The sequence below is a fragment of the Podarcis tiliguerta genome (assembly GCF_965153285.1).
Source record: "Podarcis tiliguerta genome assembly, chromosome: 17".
Taxonomy (NCBI): domain Eukaryota; kingdom Metazoa; phylum Chordata; class Lepidosauria; order Squamata; family Lacertidae; genus Podarcis; species Podarcis tiliguerta.
In genome coordinates, this window is record NC_139550.1 from 34593841 (window position 1) to 34612078 (window position 18238).

General features: G+C 49.1%; 1 pseudogene across 1 annotated transcript; it reads right to left on the reverse strand.

Annotated features, from left to right (window-relative positions):
* Window positions 1–6704: 6704 nt before the first annotated feature.
* LOC310668187 (olfactory receptor 1B1-like) lies at window positions 6705–14071 on the reverse strand (annotated as a pseudogene). Its single transcript has 2 exons — window positions 12419–14071; window positions 6705–6774 (listed from the first exon to the last, which is right to left on the reverse strand). The product of its transcript is annotated as an olfactory receptor 1B1-like (transcript).
* Between the last annotated feature and the right edge of the window lie 4167 nt (window positions 14072–18238).

Sequence of the window (18238 nt, forward strand, 5' to 3'; positions counted from 1 at the left end):
TCTGGCTCCTGAAGGGATGGAGGACCCATTGCCTGCAGGTGCTCCACTCTCAGCCTTGTCAGGGGAAGCTGAGGTTGCTTCTGGGTCTGGTAACTCTCCAGCCTCTCCTGAGCTGCAGAGGCTCAGGGCAGAGAGGCGGAGGGAAATAAGTTCCCGCAGGAGGAGTGCTCGCCTCCAGGCCAGTGGACCTGGGCCGCCCTATGCCTCGGGGCAGATAAAAGCCAGCCAGCTCCAGTCCCAGGTTGCAGGAGCAACATTGTTGGTAGCCAGTTCCTGCCTGAACCCTGTCCTTCAATCTTGCTGGAGCTCCTGACCTCACCTGACTCCCTCCCTGTGCCCAGCTTCAGCTTTGATGGACTACCTCCATATTGTACCTTCGACCTCGGCCTGGACTCGGACCTTGCCTCATGGTTAACCCACGGGACCAGCACAAGAAGACTGTTCTGGAAGAGGCTTAGGCTCAGGGTCAGTGGAAGTAAGCTTGAAAGGTTAGAGGCAAAAACCTAAAGCTATACAGTGGTACCTTGCAAGACGAATGCCTCGGAAGATGAAAAACTCGCAAGACGAAAGAGTTTTTCGTTTTCTGAGCTGCTTCGCATGATGGATTTCCCTATGGGCTTGCTTCGCAAGACGAAATGTCTTGCGCCTTTTTTTAAAAACCGCCAATGCATTCCTATGGGAGACCGGCAATATACAGCGGTGCTTCGCAAGACGAAAAAACTCGTAGAACGAAAAAACTCGCAGAACGAATTAATTTCGTCTTGCGAGGCACCACTGTACTTTGGGGACCAGGGTCTTGAAAAGCCAAGCCTGGAGGAACGGTGTTGAGAGTAAAATTCTCTTATTTAATTAATTAGTGCAAAATACTAACTCACACATAATGCCCCCCCCCCCAAGAAGACCCAGCACCCTGTGAGAGAAAACCCATACGAAAGCTCTGGGGAAGAGAATGGGAATCCCCAGGGGGAGGAAACGAGAATAGAAGAGATGACTAAAACCCCACCTGAAGTAGAAGTTCCACAGTTCTCAGAGGATTTTGAAAAGTGGAAATTTGTAAAAGAATATAACTTGAAATTGGAGCGTGAGAAAAATAGAACTGAACAAGAATTGGAAAAATAAAAATTGAGGGCTGAGCAGGAAAGGGAACAGCAGTGGTTTCAGTTAGAGATGAGACGGTTGGAATTAACGGTATGATTGGAAAATCAAAATAATAGTAATGACACTGATGGGCAGAATCAAATGAAGATAGATTTAAAACGCTTTCCTGAGTTTAGGCATAAGGATAGCCCAGAAGCATTTTTAGTATCCTTTGAGAGAGCCTGTCACGATTTTCAAGTGAGAGAGGAGGATAAAATGATGATCTTGAGAGCTAGAATAAGTGGTCCTCTAGCTGAAATATATGCACAAATGACTGAGGAACAATCCCAAAATTTTGAGGTGTACAAGCAGTTAATATACACCCGCTTTGGGATTACCTCAGAGCAGTTGAGAAAAAAAATTAGAAGTGTGACAAAGGTGAGGGAGGAAACCTATGTGCAGCTGGGTGCAAAGATAAAAACTTACCTCACAAGATGGTAAGTGCAAGAGAATGCAGACGCGGTACCAAAGATTAGGGAAGTGATAAGCGTTGGAGCAATTTTACGGCACAAAAAAATGGCCAATTGAAGTACCTGATAAAAGAAAGGAACCGCAAGACAATAGAGGAAGCAGCTGGTTTAGCTGATAAAATTAATGAAATGGCCCACGGATTTGATGGGCCAAAATTTGGTGTGAGATATTGGGAAACAAACAATAATAAATTTCAGCAAACCAAAGGAAAGATTACCTCAGGAACCAACATGAGAAGGCACACACCCATACGAAGTTTACTGAGGGAAAAGTCAATAAAACAAGTTATGTAGGACCCAAAGACATTTCATGCTGGAGGTGTGGAAAATTAGGTCATAAAAGTTTTGATTGTAAAACAGGAAAAGAAACGTCTATTGGTAGCACCACACAAAAACAGACATATTGTATCCGGCCTGTGGAGCAGGGCCAGACTAGTCAGGTTGTCAAGGGAACCGACATGCCAGCTGGGCCTGAGCCTGCTGAGGTAGTAGAGGCCAAAGTCCTGCACTGTTATGCAATTCAACAAGATAATCTCTTGTTAAAGAAAGCTGGAGATTATATCTGGATACATGGAAAAAGATAGCTCGGGGTAAAGGACATGGGTTCACAAGTCATTATAGTCCACCCGGAGATAATCAGGGATGAAGCCATAATTCCAGGAAAATTAATAAAATTAAAAGGCATTTCGAAACAAGCAGAGATCCTAAAGGTGGCGGAAATAGATGTCAGGTTCAAAAACTGGGCAGGGAAGTGGCAGGTAGCCCTTTCGGAAGAAATTCCCACCCCTGTGCTCATTGGTTGGGACATTTTAGAACATGTGCAGAGTACTTTCATAGTTACCAGAGCAAATAGGGAGCCTACAGTCACCTAATGCTGAGGGGGTGGATACAGTAGCAGAGGCAGACAGTGCTGAAGGACAGCAAGGGGGTGATCAGTGTGAGGAAAGAAAAAACACCTTTTTGTTTCCTTTGACTAAAAGTCAAACCCCAAGTTTTGCCAAAAAGAAGATACTGAGTTACAAATGTACTTTGAGGCAGCCGAGTCAGAGAGGCCGTTAACTTCTGTGGGCCCAGAATGGTTTTGTTTGAGCAAGGACCTTTTATATTGAGAAGTCCTTGCCCCACCATCTGGGGTGTGTGTGTGTGAAGAAGTGAGAAGACAGTAATTCCACATGAATACCGGGGCATAATCCTGCAGCACGTTCACAATAGAGTATTTGGAGCGCATATGGGTATTACATGTACAAAACGGAGAGTGGCTCAAACTTTTTATTGGCCAGGCATGGGGAAACAAATACAGTGGTGCCTCACAAGACGAAATTAATTCGTTCTGTGAGTATTTTCGTTCTATGAGTTTTTTCGTCTTGCGAAGCACCAAAGTGTATTGACGGTTTCCCATAGGAATGCATGGGCGGTTTAAAAAAAAAGGCGCAAGACGTTTCGTCTTGCGAAGCAAGCCCATATGGAAATCCGTCTTGCGAAGCAACTCAGAAAACGAAAAACTCTTTCGTCTTGCGAGTTTTTCGTCTTCCGAGGCATTCGTCTTGCGGGGTACCACTGTAATTAAATATCAAATGGGTAGAACTGCTTCTGAAGTCTTGTCATCAGCATACTGTCAAGCCTGTGACATATGTCAGAGAAGAGGCACCGATCAAGACAAAACAAAAGCCAAATTGTGCCCCTTGCCTATCATATCAACCCCTTATCAAGGGTTAGGGCTGGACCTGATAGGGCCCTTGCCTAGAGCCAGCAGGCAGGGAAACAGATACATCCTCACCATAGTGGATTACGCCACCAAATATCCAGAAGCCATTCCGTTGCGAAACATTGAAACCGAAACGGTGGCAACCGCTTTAATTGAAGGAAAGACTACAAAATGGGGAAGGTTTGATACAGGGCGCCATAATCCCTTCACCATACCAGCACATCCACAGGAGCCCTGCCAACCCTGATGATCCCAGACAGAAGACAATCAAGATCACAAAGGACTTGCATATAGGAGTGGATTCAGCAAAGAACAATGATCAGATCTTCCCTCAGGGGGCAGGAAACTGCGACTACCTTTTGTCTTCAGAAAATGACTCATGGGGAGGGGTAGAAGGGAACCAGCCAGGTGACAGGACACTCAGGTTACCACCACAACTCCTCCCTCAACCCCTCCTTTCTGTAATGTATGCATGATGTTTCTGAGGGTGGGCTTGACCTAGAGGAGGGGAATTTCAAAAGTTTTTATAAGGTCTTGCACACCATTTTCTGTGTCTTTTCCTCTCTCCTGCAAGTGAGGGGAACACCCTGCTGCAACAGTTCAATAAAGGCCAAGCCTACAAGCTGCTGATTTGCTCCAATTTACTCTGGTTGGTGTCTTTACTTTTTGTCCAAGGGAGCCCTCGGAACTTTCCGGTAACCCCATAATTCCAGGAAAATTAATAAAATTAAAAGGCATTTCGAAACAAGCAGAGATCCTAAAGGTGGCGGAAATAGATGTCAGGTTCAAAAACTGTGCAGGGAAGTGGCAGGTAGCCCTTTCGGAAGAAATTCCCACCCCTGTGCTCATTGGTTGGGACATTTTAGAACATGTGCAGAGTACTTTCATAGTTACCAGAGCAATAGGGAGCCTACAGTCACCTAATCCTGAGGGGGTGGATACAGTAGCAGAGGCAGACAATGCTGAACGACAGCAAGGGGATAATCTGTGTGAGGAAAGAAGACACCTTTTTGTTTCCTTTGACTAAAAGTCAAACCCCAAGTTTTGCCAAAAAGCAAAAAGAAGATACTGAGTTACAAATGTACTTTGAGGCAGCCGAGTCGGAGAACTCCTGTGTGCCCAGAACGGTTTTGTTTGAGCAAGGACCTTTTATATTGAGAAGTCCTTGCCCCACCATCTGGGGTGTGTGTGTGTGAAGAAGTGAAAAGACAGTAATTCCACATGAATACCGGGGCATAATCTTGCAGCACGTTCACAATAGAGTATTTGGAGCGCATATGGGTATTACATGTACAAAATGGAGAGTGGCTCAAAATTTTTATTGGCCAGGTATGGGGAAACAAATACAGTGGTGCCTCGCAAGACGAAATTAATTCGTTTTGCAAGTTTTTTAGCACCAATGTGTATTGACGGTTTCCCATAGGAATGCATTGGCGGTTTAAAAAAAAAAGGCGCAAGACGTTTCGTCTTGCGAAGCAAGCCCATAGGGAAATCCGTCTTGCGAAGCAATTCAGAAAACGAAAAACTCTTTCGTCTTACGGGTTTTTCATCTTCCGAGGCATTCGTCTTGCGAGGTACCACTGTAAAACAATACTGTCAAGCCTGCGACATATGTCAGAGAAGAGGCACTGGTCAAGACAAAACAAAAGCCAAATTGTGCCCCTTGCCTATCAAATCAACCCCTTATCAACGGTTAGGGCTGGACCTGATAGGGCCCTGATAGGGCCCTGATAGGGCCCTTGCCTAGAGCCAGCAGGCGGGGAAACAGATACATCCTCACCATAGTGGATTACGCCACCAAATATCCAGAAGCCATTCTGTTGCGAAACATTGAAACCGAAACGGTGGCAACCGCTTTAATTAACTATGAGTAGATTGGGCTCTGCCAGTGAAATAGTCACTGACTTGGGTTCTTCTTTCACATCAAGACTAACGAAAAGACTTTGGGAAGTGTGTGGTATTAAGCATTTAATATCAACACCTTACCACCCTGAAACTAATGGATTAGTTGAAAGATTTAATGGAACCATAATGAGAATGATTAAAGCCTATACCGCAGAAAATCCCAGTGATTGGGATGATAAAATACAACCACTACTGTATGTAGGAATGTACCCCAAGAAAGTACCGGGTTTAGCTCATTTGAATTACTGTGCAGGAGGCCCCATTAGCTAAAGTGGTACCTCAGGTTAAGAACAGTTTCAGGTTAAGAATGGATCTCCAGAACTAATTAAGTTCTTAACCCGAGGTAACACTGTATTTAGTTAGACTGGGATAGTCAACATGGTGCCTTCAAAACTCCCATTAGACCCAGCCAGCACAGCCAATGCTCAGGGATGTTGGGAGCTGGATTCCAACAACATCTGGAGAGTACCATTTTAGCTATTACTAGTTCAGGGGAATTTAGATTATTGTTGTCTGCTACCTTCTAGAAAACTGCTTTATATTAAGTCGGACTGTTGGCCCACAATGCTCACTAATTATATTCACTGCCTGACAGCAGCACTCTAGGATTTCAGAGTGGAATCTTTCCTCGTTATATTGGAGTTGTCAGGAATTGAGTCTGGAACATTTTGCATGCAAAATAAATGCTTTATCGCTGTATGACAACTGTTCCTTCACCATTGTCCCAGGCTAGAAGAGAGGCGGAATAAATTCTTACACATGTGGTGGACATGTAAAAAGGTAAAAGTGTATTGGGAAATTATTTATAGTGAATTGGGGAAAAATGTGCAAAACTATTTTACCCCCCAAAATTAGAGTCCTTTTTGTTGGGGATAATCCAGACTGAAATTCCCAGGTGTCGAAAAAAGGTTATTTATGTGTGCAACAACGGCCCGTGTTTTATTAGCCCCAAAATGGAAAGTGAGTGAGGTCCCAACTAAAGAGGATTGGCAACTTAAATTTGACAGAATATACACAACTTGCAGATTTATCATATAGAATAAGAGAGCAAGAAGAACATATGTTTCAAGAAGACTGGAAAACATTTATTGAATATATAGAAAATAACTGTATACAGCTGAAAACGCTGGCAGCATGAAGATAAATTCAACAGAGTAAATAATTTTTGGTGGATGTAAAAGTGGAAAACTGATCTGAATGATTACAGTAAAATATGCAGGGATGTAGGATATGTAGAATGAACCATGGAAAGAGAAGAAGGGAAATCACTGGATATTTTAAAGTTTGTAAAATGTTTATTTGACATTGTAAAATTGAAAATTTAATAAAAATTATAAAAGAAGAAGAGAGATGGAATACAAATATTTGAATGAATGTGCGTAGGTTGAACAAGGTCCCATTATTCCCTTTAGCCATCCACGTCTGAATTGGATTCAGTACATCATAGCTGATACAGTGGCAACATGAGATACCTGTTAACCAACCTCTCACGATGACTGTTGAAAAAAGACCCTCTTCCCCAGGAGACCCCACAGAGCTTCCTTGACATCTTTGTTCCTGAGTGTGCTGGTCCCGGGGGTAAGGTACCTTGGGTGTAGCAAAGTCCACACGAAGAGGGGCAAGGTCCGAGGCAGAGTGCCGGGCGGTGAACAGGAACGCTGGAACAGGAGGCTGTGCAGGGAACAGGAACGCCGGATGGTCGGGAACAGGAGGCCGAGCAGGGAACAGAAGTACCGGATAGTCACGAGCAGGGAACACGAACGCAGGAAGGTCCGAAGCCAACAACGACGTTGCTCCCGCAACCTGGGGCCGGGCTGACTGGGCTTTTATCCTCTTCTAAGGCCGGGGGCGGTCCCGGCCCCCAGGAGCCCCGCCTCCTCTGGCCTTAAGGCGAGCACTCCTCCTGGGGGCAACCAGTTCCCTTCGCCTCTCTGCTCTAAACCTCTGCAGATCAGGAGAGGCCGAAGGGTTACTGGGCCCTGGAGGAGGCCCACCTGTGGCCACTGAGTCGTCAAGCCTCTCTGGGGCCAGAAGGGCTTCACCTGGGGCCAGCTCCTGATGCACTGCCACAGGTGCAGGCTCTTCAGCATCTAGGCCTGGCCCCAGTTCAGCCGGCCCTGGAGGCGGGGACTCCTGTGCAGGCCGGGATTCCTCTGTTTCATCCTCCGAATCGGAATCCCAGGCCATCACACCATCCCCCCTCCCAGGCCCCCCCCTCAACCGAGGGTCCGGACCCGGCTTGCCGGGGTACGTCGCATGGAACTCTCGGAGGCAGGCAGGTGCGTGGACGTTGGCCGCTGGTTCCCAGGAACGGTCCTCCGGTCCGTACCCCTTCCAGTCAATGAGATACTGCAGCTTCCCCCTGCGGTATCGGGAGTCCAGGATGCGTTCCACCTCGTACTCAGGCTCTCCCCGAACCAACACTGGCTGCGGTCGGGGACGGTTCGGGTGGAACTCGTCGGGTGGGGCCACCGGACTCAAAAGGGACCTGTGGAAGACCGGGTGAACCTTCAGGGTTGCGGGTAACCGGAGACGAAATGCCACAGGAGAGACTTGGTCTACGATAGGGAACGGGCCGGTGAAGCGGGCGTCCAACTTCCGCGAAGGTCGAGAGGGGTGGAGGTGGCGAGTGGAGAGCCAAACCAGGTCACCGACGCGAAGTTCCGGCCCCACCTGGCGGTGGCGGTCGGCCTGGGCCTTGTACGCTTCCTTGGCCTGGTGCAGTTGCTCCACCAAAAGCTGTTGCTGGGACTGGAGCTCTTGAAGCCACTCCGTCACCGCCGGGACTGCGGATGTCGGCAGCACCTCTGGAAACAGCCGTGGATGATAACCATAACTGGCCTGGAACGGGGTCTGCTGGGTGGACGCATTCACCGCGTTATTGTAGGCGAACTCCGCCAATGCCAGGTGGTCGACCCAGTCATCCTGCTGGTAGCTGCAGTAACACCGGAGGTACTGCTCCAGCACCGCGTTCGCCCGTTCCGTCTGGCCATCGGTCTGTGGGTGGTAGGCTGACGAGAGGCAGACCTCCGTCCCGAGGGTCCGGTGTAGTGCTTGCCAGAACCGGGATGTGAACTGAACGCCCCGGTCGGACACCACGCGCTCAGGTAGGCCATGCAGGCGGAAGACATGCTGAAGGTACAGCTGAGCAGTTTCCTTGGCTGTGGGTACAGATGGACAGGGAGCGCAGTGCACCATCTTGGTGAAATGGTCGGAGAAAACCAGAAGGCAGGTACAGCCACGAGACGAGGGTAAGTCCACTACAAAGTCCAACGAAACCGTGTGCCAAGGGTGCGGTGGAACTGGCAATGGCTGAAGTAGGCCGGGGGGTCGCCCGGTAGGTCCCTTGGCGCGCCGGCAGACATCACAACCAGCAACGTAGCGAGCCACGTCAGCCTTCAGGCGGGGCCACCAAAACTCTCGACTGACCAGATGGGTGGTCCGATACCGTCCAAAGTGCCCCGCTGCTGGGGCATCATGGGCCATCCGGAGAACCTCCAGCCGTAGTGGCCCTGGCGGGATGTACAAACGACCGTGGTGCAGCAGAAGGCCCTGATGCAGGACCAGCCCCGGATACTGTGGGCTGGACCCTTCAGCCAGCTCCCGGAGTCGTTCCTGGGCCCAAGCGTCGACCCGCTGCTGTTCCCGCACCCGAACCTGCAGTGGCTGCGCCTCCTGGGTGGCCAGGAATGCAGCCGGAGGTAGGATCGTGGTGGGTTCTGCTTGCTGTACCGTGTCTGCGTTGTCGTCAGGTTTCCGGGACAGGGCATCCGCCTTCTGATTCTGAGAGCTAGGGATGTAGCGGATCCGGAACTGGAACCGGGAAAAGAACAACGCCCACCGGATCTGTCTTTGGTTCAGCTTGCGGGTGGTCTGGAGGTACTCCAGGTTCCGGTGGTCGGTTCTCACCTCCACCGGATGTCGTGCCCCCTCAAGATGGTGGCGCCAGACCTCAAAGGCTACCTTGATGGCCAGTAGTTCCCGCTCCCACACAGTATAGTTACGCTCCGCTGGTAGGAGCTGGCGGGAATAGAAGGCACAGGGTAAGAGTGGCGCTTCAGGACCAATCTGTTGAGACAAGACGGCACCGAGAGCCGTACTGGAAGCGTCGGTCTCCACCACAAAGGGTCGAGAGGGGTCAGGATGTTGTAAGATTGGTGCCCTCTGGAAACAGGCCTTCAACCCCTGAAACGCCTCCTCTGCCTCCTTGTCCCAGGAAAACGGCGTCTTTGGGCGCAGTAGCCGGGTCAACGGGGTGGTGCGATGAGCATAATCAGCGATGAAGGTCCGGTAGTAATTGGCGAACCCCAGGAAACGCTGTAGGTCCTTGCGGTTCCGGGGTGCCGCCCATTCTTGAACCGCTGTCACCTTCCCCGGGTCCATTTGCACCCCATCTGGAGAGAGCCGGTGACCAAGGAAGTCCACAGTTCGCTGATGGAACTCGCACTTGCTGAGCTTTGCGTACAAACGGTGCTCACGCAAGCGCTGCAGCACGGTCCGGACATGTCCCTCATGGCGAGCCGGGTCACGGGAGTAAATCAGTATGTCATCCAAATACACCACCACGTACTTGTCTAACAGGTCCTGAAACACGTGGTTGATGTAGCGTTGAAACACAGCAGGCGCGTTGCACAAACCGAAAGGCATAACCAAATATTCGAACTGCCCGTACCGGGTCCCAAACGCTGTCTTCCACTCATCCCCGGCTCGGATCCGAATCAAGTTGTAGGCCCCCCGGAGGTCCAGCTTGGTGAACACCTGTGCCCCTTGCACCCGCTCCAGCAGCTCCGAGATAAGGGGCAAGGGGTACCGGTCTGGGACGGTAATTTTGTTCAGGGCTCGGTAATCATGGCAAGGGCGGAGTTCCCCACATTTCTTCTTAACAAAAAGCACCGGCGCCGCGGTGGGCGAGGTGGAAGGCCTAATGAACCCACGCTCCAGGTTCTTGCGCAAGAAGTCCTGCAAAGCCTCGCGCTCTGGCTCTGTTAGGGAATATAAGCGACTCACTGGTAAAGGCGCTCCGGGTTGGAGGTCTATGCCGCAGTCAAAAGGCCGATGCGGCGGCAGCTGGTCTGCCCCCCGTTCCTCGAACACGTCCTGGTAGTCCTGGTACACGGCTGGGAGCGTGGGTGCTGCCTCCTCTGAGGGCGCGGCCGCCAGCGTTCCGGATTGAGCATGGGAACATGGGTCTGGGAAGTGCACGGTCCGTTTGACCCAGTCAATCTGAACGTTGTGGGCCTCCAGCCAGTCCATCCCGAGCACCAGGGGGAAGCGGGGCATAGAGGCAATGTCCAAAGTTCGCAACTCCCGGTGCTGCTGGAGACACAGGACCAGAGGCTGGGTCTCCTGAGTAACGGCACCTGAACGCAGAAGTCGTCCGTCAATCGCTTCCACCTGGACCGGTACTGGCTTGTTCCGAAGTGGCACCTGATAATGGGCGGCAAAAGCAGCGTCCATATAGGAGCGGGTTGCCCCTGAATCTACCAAAGCATGGGTGAGGATCCAGGGCCCACCTGGAGGGTATAAACGTACCGAAACCATAAGATGTTGCAAGTCCATTGGTGCGGGCCCATTCTGTACGGTTTGGGACCCCCGGTAGCTAGGGCCATCAGCTACTGGGGTTGGCGGTTTCCCTGCGGCTGGCGTTTCTCAGGGCAGGACCGAGCGAAGTGTCCACTTCCGCCACAGTAAAGACAGAGATTTCCATCCCGACGCCGCGCCTTCTCTGCGGGGGAAAGGCGTGGCCGCACTGCCCCGAGCTGCATAGGCTCCTCCGTTAAATCAGTTGTGACCGTGGGGCTGCCGGAAAAAGCTGGTGCCGTGAACTGGAAGTGTCGGCGACCCCGGGCCTGACGACGATCCTCCAACCGGTCGCCTATTTGTAGACTCCGTTGAATGAGAGTGTCCAGCGTGGTGGGGCGTTCCATTGTGGCCAACTGGTCCAGTACCTCGTCCGAAAGCCCTTCGAGATACTGGTCCCGCAGTGCCGAGTCATTCCAGGTCAAGTCCTGTGCCAACAGCCGGAACTCCGTGGTATATGTGGCCACCGTGGACTTGCCCTGTTTCAAATGCCGAATCGCCCGGTTGGCTTGACTCTCTTTCTGGGGGTTGCCGAACGCGGCCTCCAAACGATTGCAAAACCCCGTATAGTCTGCCAGCAAGGGGGAGTCTTGCCTGAGTAGCGGCAACGCCCACTTGGCCGCCTGGTCCTTTAACAAGCTAATCAAAAAGTGCACCTTGGTACGGTCGTCAGGAAAGTTCCGGGCTCGCCCCTGAATATACAGTTTGGCCTGGGCCAGGAACATGGGAAAGCTGGCCGGGGCTCCATCAAATTTCTCAGGCAAAGCCACTGGGTACTTGCCCGGAGCCGGGGCGTCGGCCCCAGAAGCCGGTAGGGCTTCCAAGCGTTGCTGAAGTGCCTCAACCGCGTCACTGAGCTGCTGCACGGTGTGAGACAAGGCCTGGTTCTCCTGGGCCAAAGCCACCAGTGCAGCCGCCTGTTCAGCCATGGCCTCTGGCTCTTCCCGAACGCACCCCGACGAAGGGGGAGTGCGGGAGGTGGCGGGAGCAAACTGTGCTGGTCCCGGGGGTAAGGTACCTTGGGTGTAGCAAAGTCCACACGAAGAGGGGCAAGGTCCGAGGCAGAGTGCCGGGCGGTGAACAGGAACGCTGGAACAGGAGGCTGTGCAGGGAACAGGAACGCCGGATGGTCGGGAACAGGAGGCCGAGCAGGGAACAGAAGTACCGGATAGTCACGAGCAGGGAACACGAACGCAGGAAGGTCCGAAGCCAACAACGACGTTGCTCCCGCAACCTGGGGCCGGGCTGACTGGGCTTTTATCCTCTTCTAAGGCCGGGGGCGGTCCCGGCCCCCAGGAGCCCCGCCTCCTCTGGCCTTAAGGCGAGCACTCCTCCTGGGGGCAACCAGTTCCCTTCGCCTCTCTGCTCTAAACCTCTGCAGATCAGGAGAGGCCGAAGGGTTACTGGGCCCTGGAGGAGGCCCACCTGTGGCCACTGAGTCGTCAAGCCTCTCTGGGGCCAGAAGGGCTTCACCTGGGGCCAGCTCCTGATGCACTGCCACAGGTGCAGGCTCTTCAGCATCTAGGCCTGGCCCCAGTTCAGCCGGCCCTGGAGGCGGGGACTCCTGTGCAGGCCGGGATTCCTCTGTTTCATCCTCCGAATCGGAATCCCAGGCCATCACACTGAGGCTGTAGATGTAAGGGTTGGACATTGGGGTGATGACAGTGTACACCACAGCAAAGACAGCCCCTCGCTGGGATGAGTAGCTGGATGTTGGCAGAAAGTAGACAGCAATGATAGCTCCATAGAAGAGGGTCACCATGGTGAGGTGGGAGCCACAGGTGGAGAAAGCTTTGCGCCTCCCCAAAGAAGATAACTTCATCACAGCTACCACAATGCGGATGTAGGTGAGGATGATCAACACAAAAGGTCCAAGAACGACGATGACACCTTCAAAGAAGATGACGGCTTCATTGACACTGGTGTCTGAGCAGGACAGCTGCAGGAGGGGCTGATGGTCACAAAAGTAATGGAACAAGTGGTTGTCCCCACGATAACTGAGACGCAGGAGGAGGCTGGCATGGAGCATTGAGTGGAGGGTAGAAACAATCCAGCAGCCAGCTACCAGGTGTCCACAGACCTTCTGGTTCATTACCGTAGTGTAGTGTAGTGGATTGCAAATTGCAACATAGCGATCCAGAGCCATGACGCTCACTATCAGAAGGTCAGTCACACCAAACACGTAGAAGAAGAAGAACTGAGCCATGCAGTGGTAGAAAGGGATAGTCTTGGAAGAGGAGATGATGTGAGCCAACATCTGAGGCACAGTGACTGATAGGAAGCCCACATCCACCACAGAGAGGCTCCGAAGCAAGAAATACATGGGAGTCTGGAGTCGGGCATCCAGAGAGATGAGAATGATCATCATGATGTTGCCCAGAAGTCCTACTCCATACATCAGCAGAAAGATTAGGAACAAGAGTGGCTGCTCTTTAGGCTGGGTGGAAAAACCCAGAAGGACAAACTCGACAATGTCTGTGCCATTCTCACAGTCCATGGGACCTGCAGAGAGAAACACACCACACAGCTGGCATGAGCCAAAGGTCTTCATAGCATAGCTTCCTGCCTAAAGGAAGACCCATCTAACACAAAACTGAAAGGGATGGTTCAGTGGTTAAGGTCGCAAATTTTGGAATGCAGATTCTGAAGTTGGACTCTCAGTATGTGAATTTTGGCCTTTTTAAGCAGTCTCTTTGTTTTGTGGTTTTATCAGGTGGAAAATGCGGAATGCCATTAACAAACTGTCAGCTACCAAATACTATCAAATCCTTCGGATACTGCCCGCCATTTCATATCAACAATAAATTACTGTCAACATTTCTAAATACGATACCATATAGAGAATCAAATATCTTTGCTTAATAAATATTCTGGCATAGCTACCGTTAAATACCAGGTGGTCATTTCCCCCCCTCATTCAGTTGTTTGAATATTGATAAAGATCATCTCCTCCTAAACCAGAGATGGGGACTTGTCGTCTTCCAACTGTTGTTGGACCTCAACTCTCACCTGCCCCAGATAGCACAGCCAACAGTCAGGGATGATGGAAGTTGAAGTTCAATATCTGAAGGACGCAGGCTATCCACTCCTGCTCTGAACTATCCTTTCCTGCTTACAATGATTCTTCAGTTTTGTTGCATTATATCTGGCTAATGACCACCAGTCACACTCATTGTTTCAACACACCTATTCGTTTGTGGCTCCACCTTGACAGTTTTCATAGGATGGAACAAGAAACAACACGCGACAAGCATGTGATGACCTGGTGAATTTCCCAATTCTTAAAATTATTTTATAAAAATGAAAAAATGGTTCAGGGCTTCCTATAATGTGCTTTCAACACATAATGATGCATTATATTGAGTAAAGCCATTGGTTTACCTTGCCCCGTCATCTCTACTGTGACTGGCAGCAGTGTCCCAAGATCTTGGGCCGAGATTGCCCCCAATGAGTCAATTTAAGAGTATTTGTTGTGATCGTGAATCTGTGGAACAAAATAACATATTCACATGGCATGCATTATCTTTTGCAACCTGATGATGCCATAGAAAACCAAGGCAATAACTGATCAAAGAAGAATCTGACAGATTCAGGGACCACAGGGCACATGTGAATGAAGTATAGAGAGTGAATGACTGAGTGGGGGAAAGTGGATAGCAGATAATCATTTAGCCCTGCGTATCTTACTAGACAGTCAAGTGCAGCAGCAGATATATAGACAGAAGATGGGGAGGGAGAGAGAGAGAGGGATACAGACTGCACATATTTTTTGGTGGTGGTGAGCCATGTTCTAAAATATGGGCTTGGTGTTATCACATCTAGCAAGATCACATCATCGTCTGATCACAAAGTTTCATGGATATTGAACTGGATGTAGGAATGTGTGAACATGTCCATTTTGGTTCCTTTGGTTCCTGTAATCTTAAATTCAATTCTCCACATTCCTACATCAGTGTGCTTTTTATTTTATGTCTGTGTGATAATTCATCAGGATTTTAGTGCAATTTCCCCCCAATTTGCATATTTTATATGCACGCTTTTACAAAGCAAATTGTAATGCAATTTTGTATGTTCTTTTTGGTAATATATGCATTTTTTTTATGAGCACTTTGCCTAGTAAATTCATTTTTGTACACATTACTTGACTGAAGAACCACAATGCAAAGTTCAGAGAAGCATGAAATTTGAAGGATGGCTGTGTTTCAGTTTTCATGTGGCTTCAGAAAGTGTGGATTAAGTAGCCCACCCTCTTCCCTCAACAGCTCTTGCTCTCACTCCCTAATCTCCCATGGACCCACTCTCTGCCTGAACAAGCTCCCATTCAAATTCTTGCTCCCCTCCTTCCACCAGACCCACCCTCTGCCCATGCAATTCTGAGGAGGAGCTTGAATATGTGAAGAAAAAGTATTTCTGTTTGAAGTCCAAACAGGACAGGGGACACTTTTCTCAAAAAAGAAAAGAAAAAGACACTCACATTTTTTTTAGGGATGGGTGGCAACCCTAGCTAACACTTGCTTTGAAGTATCATGCAGTATCTCTGCACACAAATCAGAATGAATGCTAATTAAATGCCCATTATCATCTAATCTCCCTGCAAATAAATAAACAGGTTTTCTGGAAGCAGTCTATTAGTCTGTTCCAGTGCAAACAATGACGGGGGCTTTCTGATGACTGTTTATTGTAGGATCAGTGTTCCTCATGCATGCAAAAGTTTGGGGGGTTTTTTTGTAGAGGACAAACCACATTGCTGTGATATTTCAAGGACCCATTTGCAAGTTAAGACTGCGGTAAACACTCCCGCCCCCCCCACAAAATGGGGCAGTATAATTCACAATAACAAGCTTAGGATGTGAAGGTGAGCAATCAAGCTGAAACTACAGCACATATTAGAGGTCTTCTACCACAATCACTTTACCTATTTTGTGCTTTACATTCCCCTTCCATATATCAAATGTCCACATTTTACATCCTTGTGCACAACATATCCACAGGCTTTCCATTCACAAATCTCTGTTGCTCATGCATACTGTATAGGAACACACACAAGAACATTTCCTCTCCAGGCTTTTGTGCCGGGCTGATCTTGCATCACAAGGGCTTCCTTGCCATGCCTTGGTCTGGGCCAGACAAATTCAGTCCCACCACAGACTCGCATTCTGTCTCATCCAGCTGATGAAAGTCTAAATAAAGGGTGTCTAGCACACTGTTACAGACATTGTGTTAAAAGTTAATGGGGCATCAGAGACTGTAGCATGCCTCAAGATAGTAGCTAAATCCATCCTTACCTGCCTCTGTTTGGATGCTCTTAACTCCTTGCCCACTTGATGTTCAGGCTTGAACAAAAGCACTGGGTAAAATGGAACAAACCCAACAGAACTGCTTTGCTTAAGTATCTCTAAGTTCTGATAAGAAACAGGAAGGGTCTCGTTAAAGGATTTGCATTGGGAGCCTGTAGAGATCTCTCACAAGCCACTTGAGAATAGCTGCTCTTCAACTTTAAAAAGAAAACTTAGCAATCATGTTCTATATATCACGTATAAAAATTCCACCCTTCCCCCAGCTTATGTTTCCCCCCATAAACTGGATTGTATCGTATCTGTTTACATGAAATCAGGCCACCAAAGATTGCAACAGACTACAACCGACCTTGCTTTTTAACCTCTATGGATTCAGCTAGACTGGTAACGAAAAAGCAATTTATATGTGTTGTATGTGCTATCGCACACATGAAAGGAACATTTCGTACAAAGATTACCATAATAAAGGACAAAAGTGGTAAGGACCTAACAGAAGCAGAAGAAATGTAGAAGAGGTGGCAAGAATACACAGAGGAATTATACCAGAAAGATATGGATGGCTCGTACACCCCAGGTAGTGTGGTTGCTGACCTTGAGTCAGACATCCTGGAGAGTGAAGTCAAATGGGCCTTAGAAAGCACTGCAAATAACAAGGCCAGTGGAAGTGATGGTATTCCAGCTGAACTATTTAAAATTTTAAAAGATGATGCTGTTAAGGTGCTACACTCAATATGCCAGCAAGTTTGGAAAACTCAGCAGTGGCCAGAGGACTGGAGAAGATCAGTCTACATCCCAATCCCAAAGAAGGGCAGTGCCAAAGAATGATCCAACTACTGCACAATTGCACTCATTTCACACGCTAGCAAGGTTATGCTTAAAATTCTACAAGGCAGGTTTAAGCAGTATGTGGACTGAGAACTCCCAGAAGTGCAAGCTGGATTTCGAAGGGGCAGAGGAACCAGAGACCAAATTGCAAACATGCACTGGATTATGGAGAAAGCTAGAGAGTTCCAGAAAGACATCTACTTCTGCTTCATTGACTACGCAAAAGCCTTTGACTGTGTTGACCGCAGCAAACTATGGCAAGTTCTTAAAGAAATGGGAGTGCCTGATCACCTCATCTGTCTCCTGAGAAATCTCTATGTGGGACAAGAAGCTACAGTTAGAACTGAATATGGAACAACTGACTGGTTCAAAATTGGGAAAGGAGTACGACAAGGCTATATATTGTCTCCCTGATTATTTAATTTATATGCAGAATTCATCATGCAAAAGGCTGGGCTGGATGAATCCCTAGCCGGAATTAAGATTGCCGGAAGAAATATCAACAACCTCAGATATGCAGATGACACAACCTTGATGGCAGAAAGTGAGAAGGAATTAAAGAACCTTTTATTGGGAGTGAAAGAGGAGAGCGCAAAATATGGTCTGAAACTCAACATCAAAAAAACGAAGATCATGGCCACTGGTCCCATCACCTCCTGGCAAATAGAAGGGGAAGAAACGGAGGCAGTGAGAGATTTTACTTTCTTGGGCTCCATGATCACTGCAGATGGTGACAGCAGCCACGAAATTAAAAGATGCCTGCTTCTTGGGAGAAAAGCAATGACAAACCTAGACAGCATCTTAAAAAGTAGAGATATCACCTTACCAACAAAGGTCCGTATAGTCAGTGGCGTAGCGTGGGGGGTGCAGGGGGTGCCAGCCGCACCGGGCGCAACATCTGGGGGTTGGGTTAGGGGGCGCAAATCCACAGGTTAGGGGGCGCAAATCCACGGGTTAGGGGGCGCAAATTACTTGCCTTGCCCCGGGTGCTGACAACCCACACTACGCCACTGCGTATAGTAAAAGCTATGGTTTTCCCAGCAGTGATGTATGGAAGTGAAAGCTGGACCATAAAAAAGGCTGATCACCGAAGAATTGATGCTTTTGAATTATAGTGCTGGAGGAGACTCTTGAGAGTCCCATGGACTGCAAGAAGATCAAACCTCTCCATTCTTAAGGAAATCAGCCCTGAGTGCTCACTGGAAGGACAGATCGTGAAGCTGAGGCTCCAGTACTTTGGCCACCTCATGAGAAGAGAAGACTCCCTGGGAAAGACCCTGATGTTGGGAAAGATGGAGGGCACAAGGAGAAGGGGACGA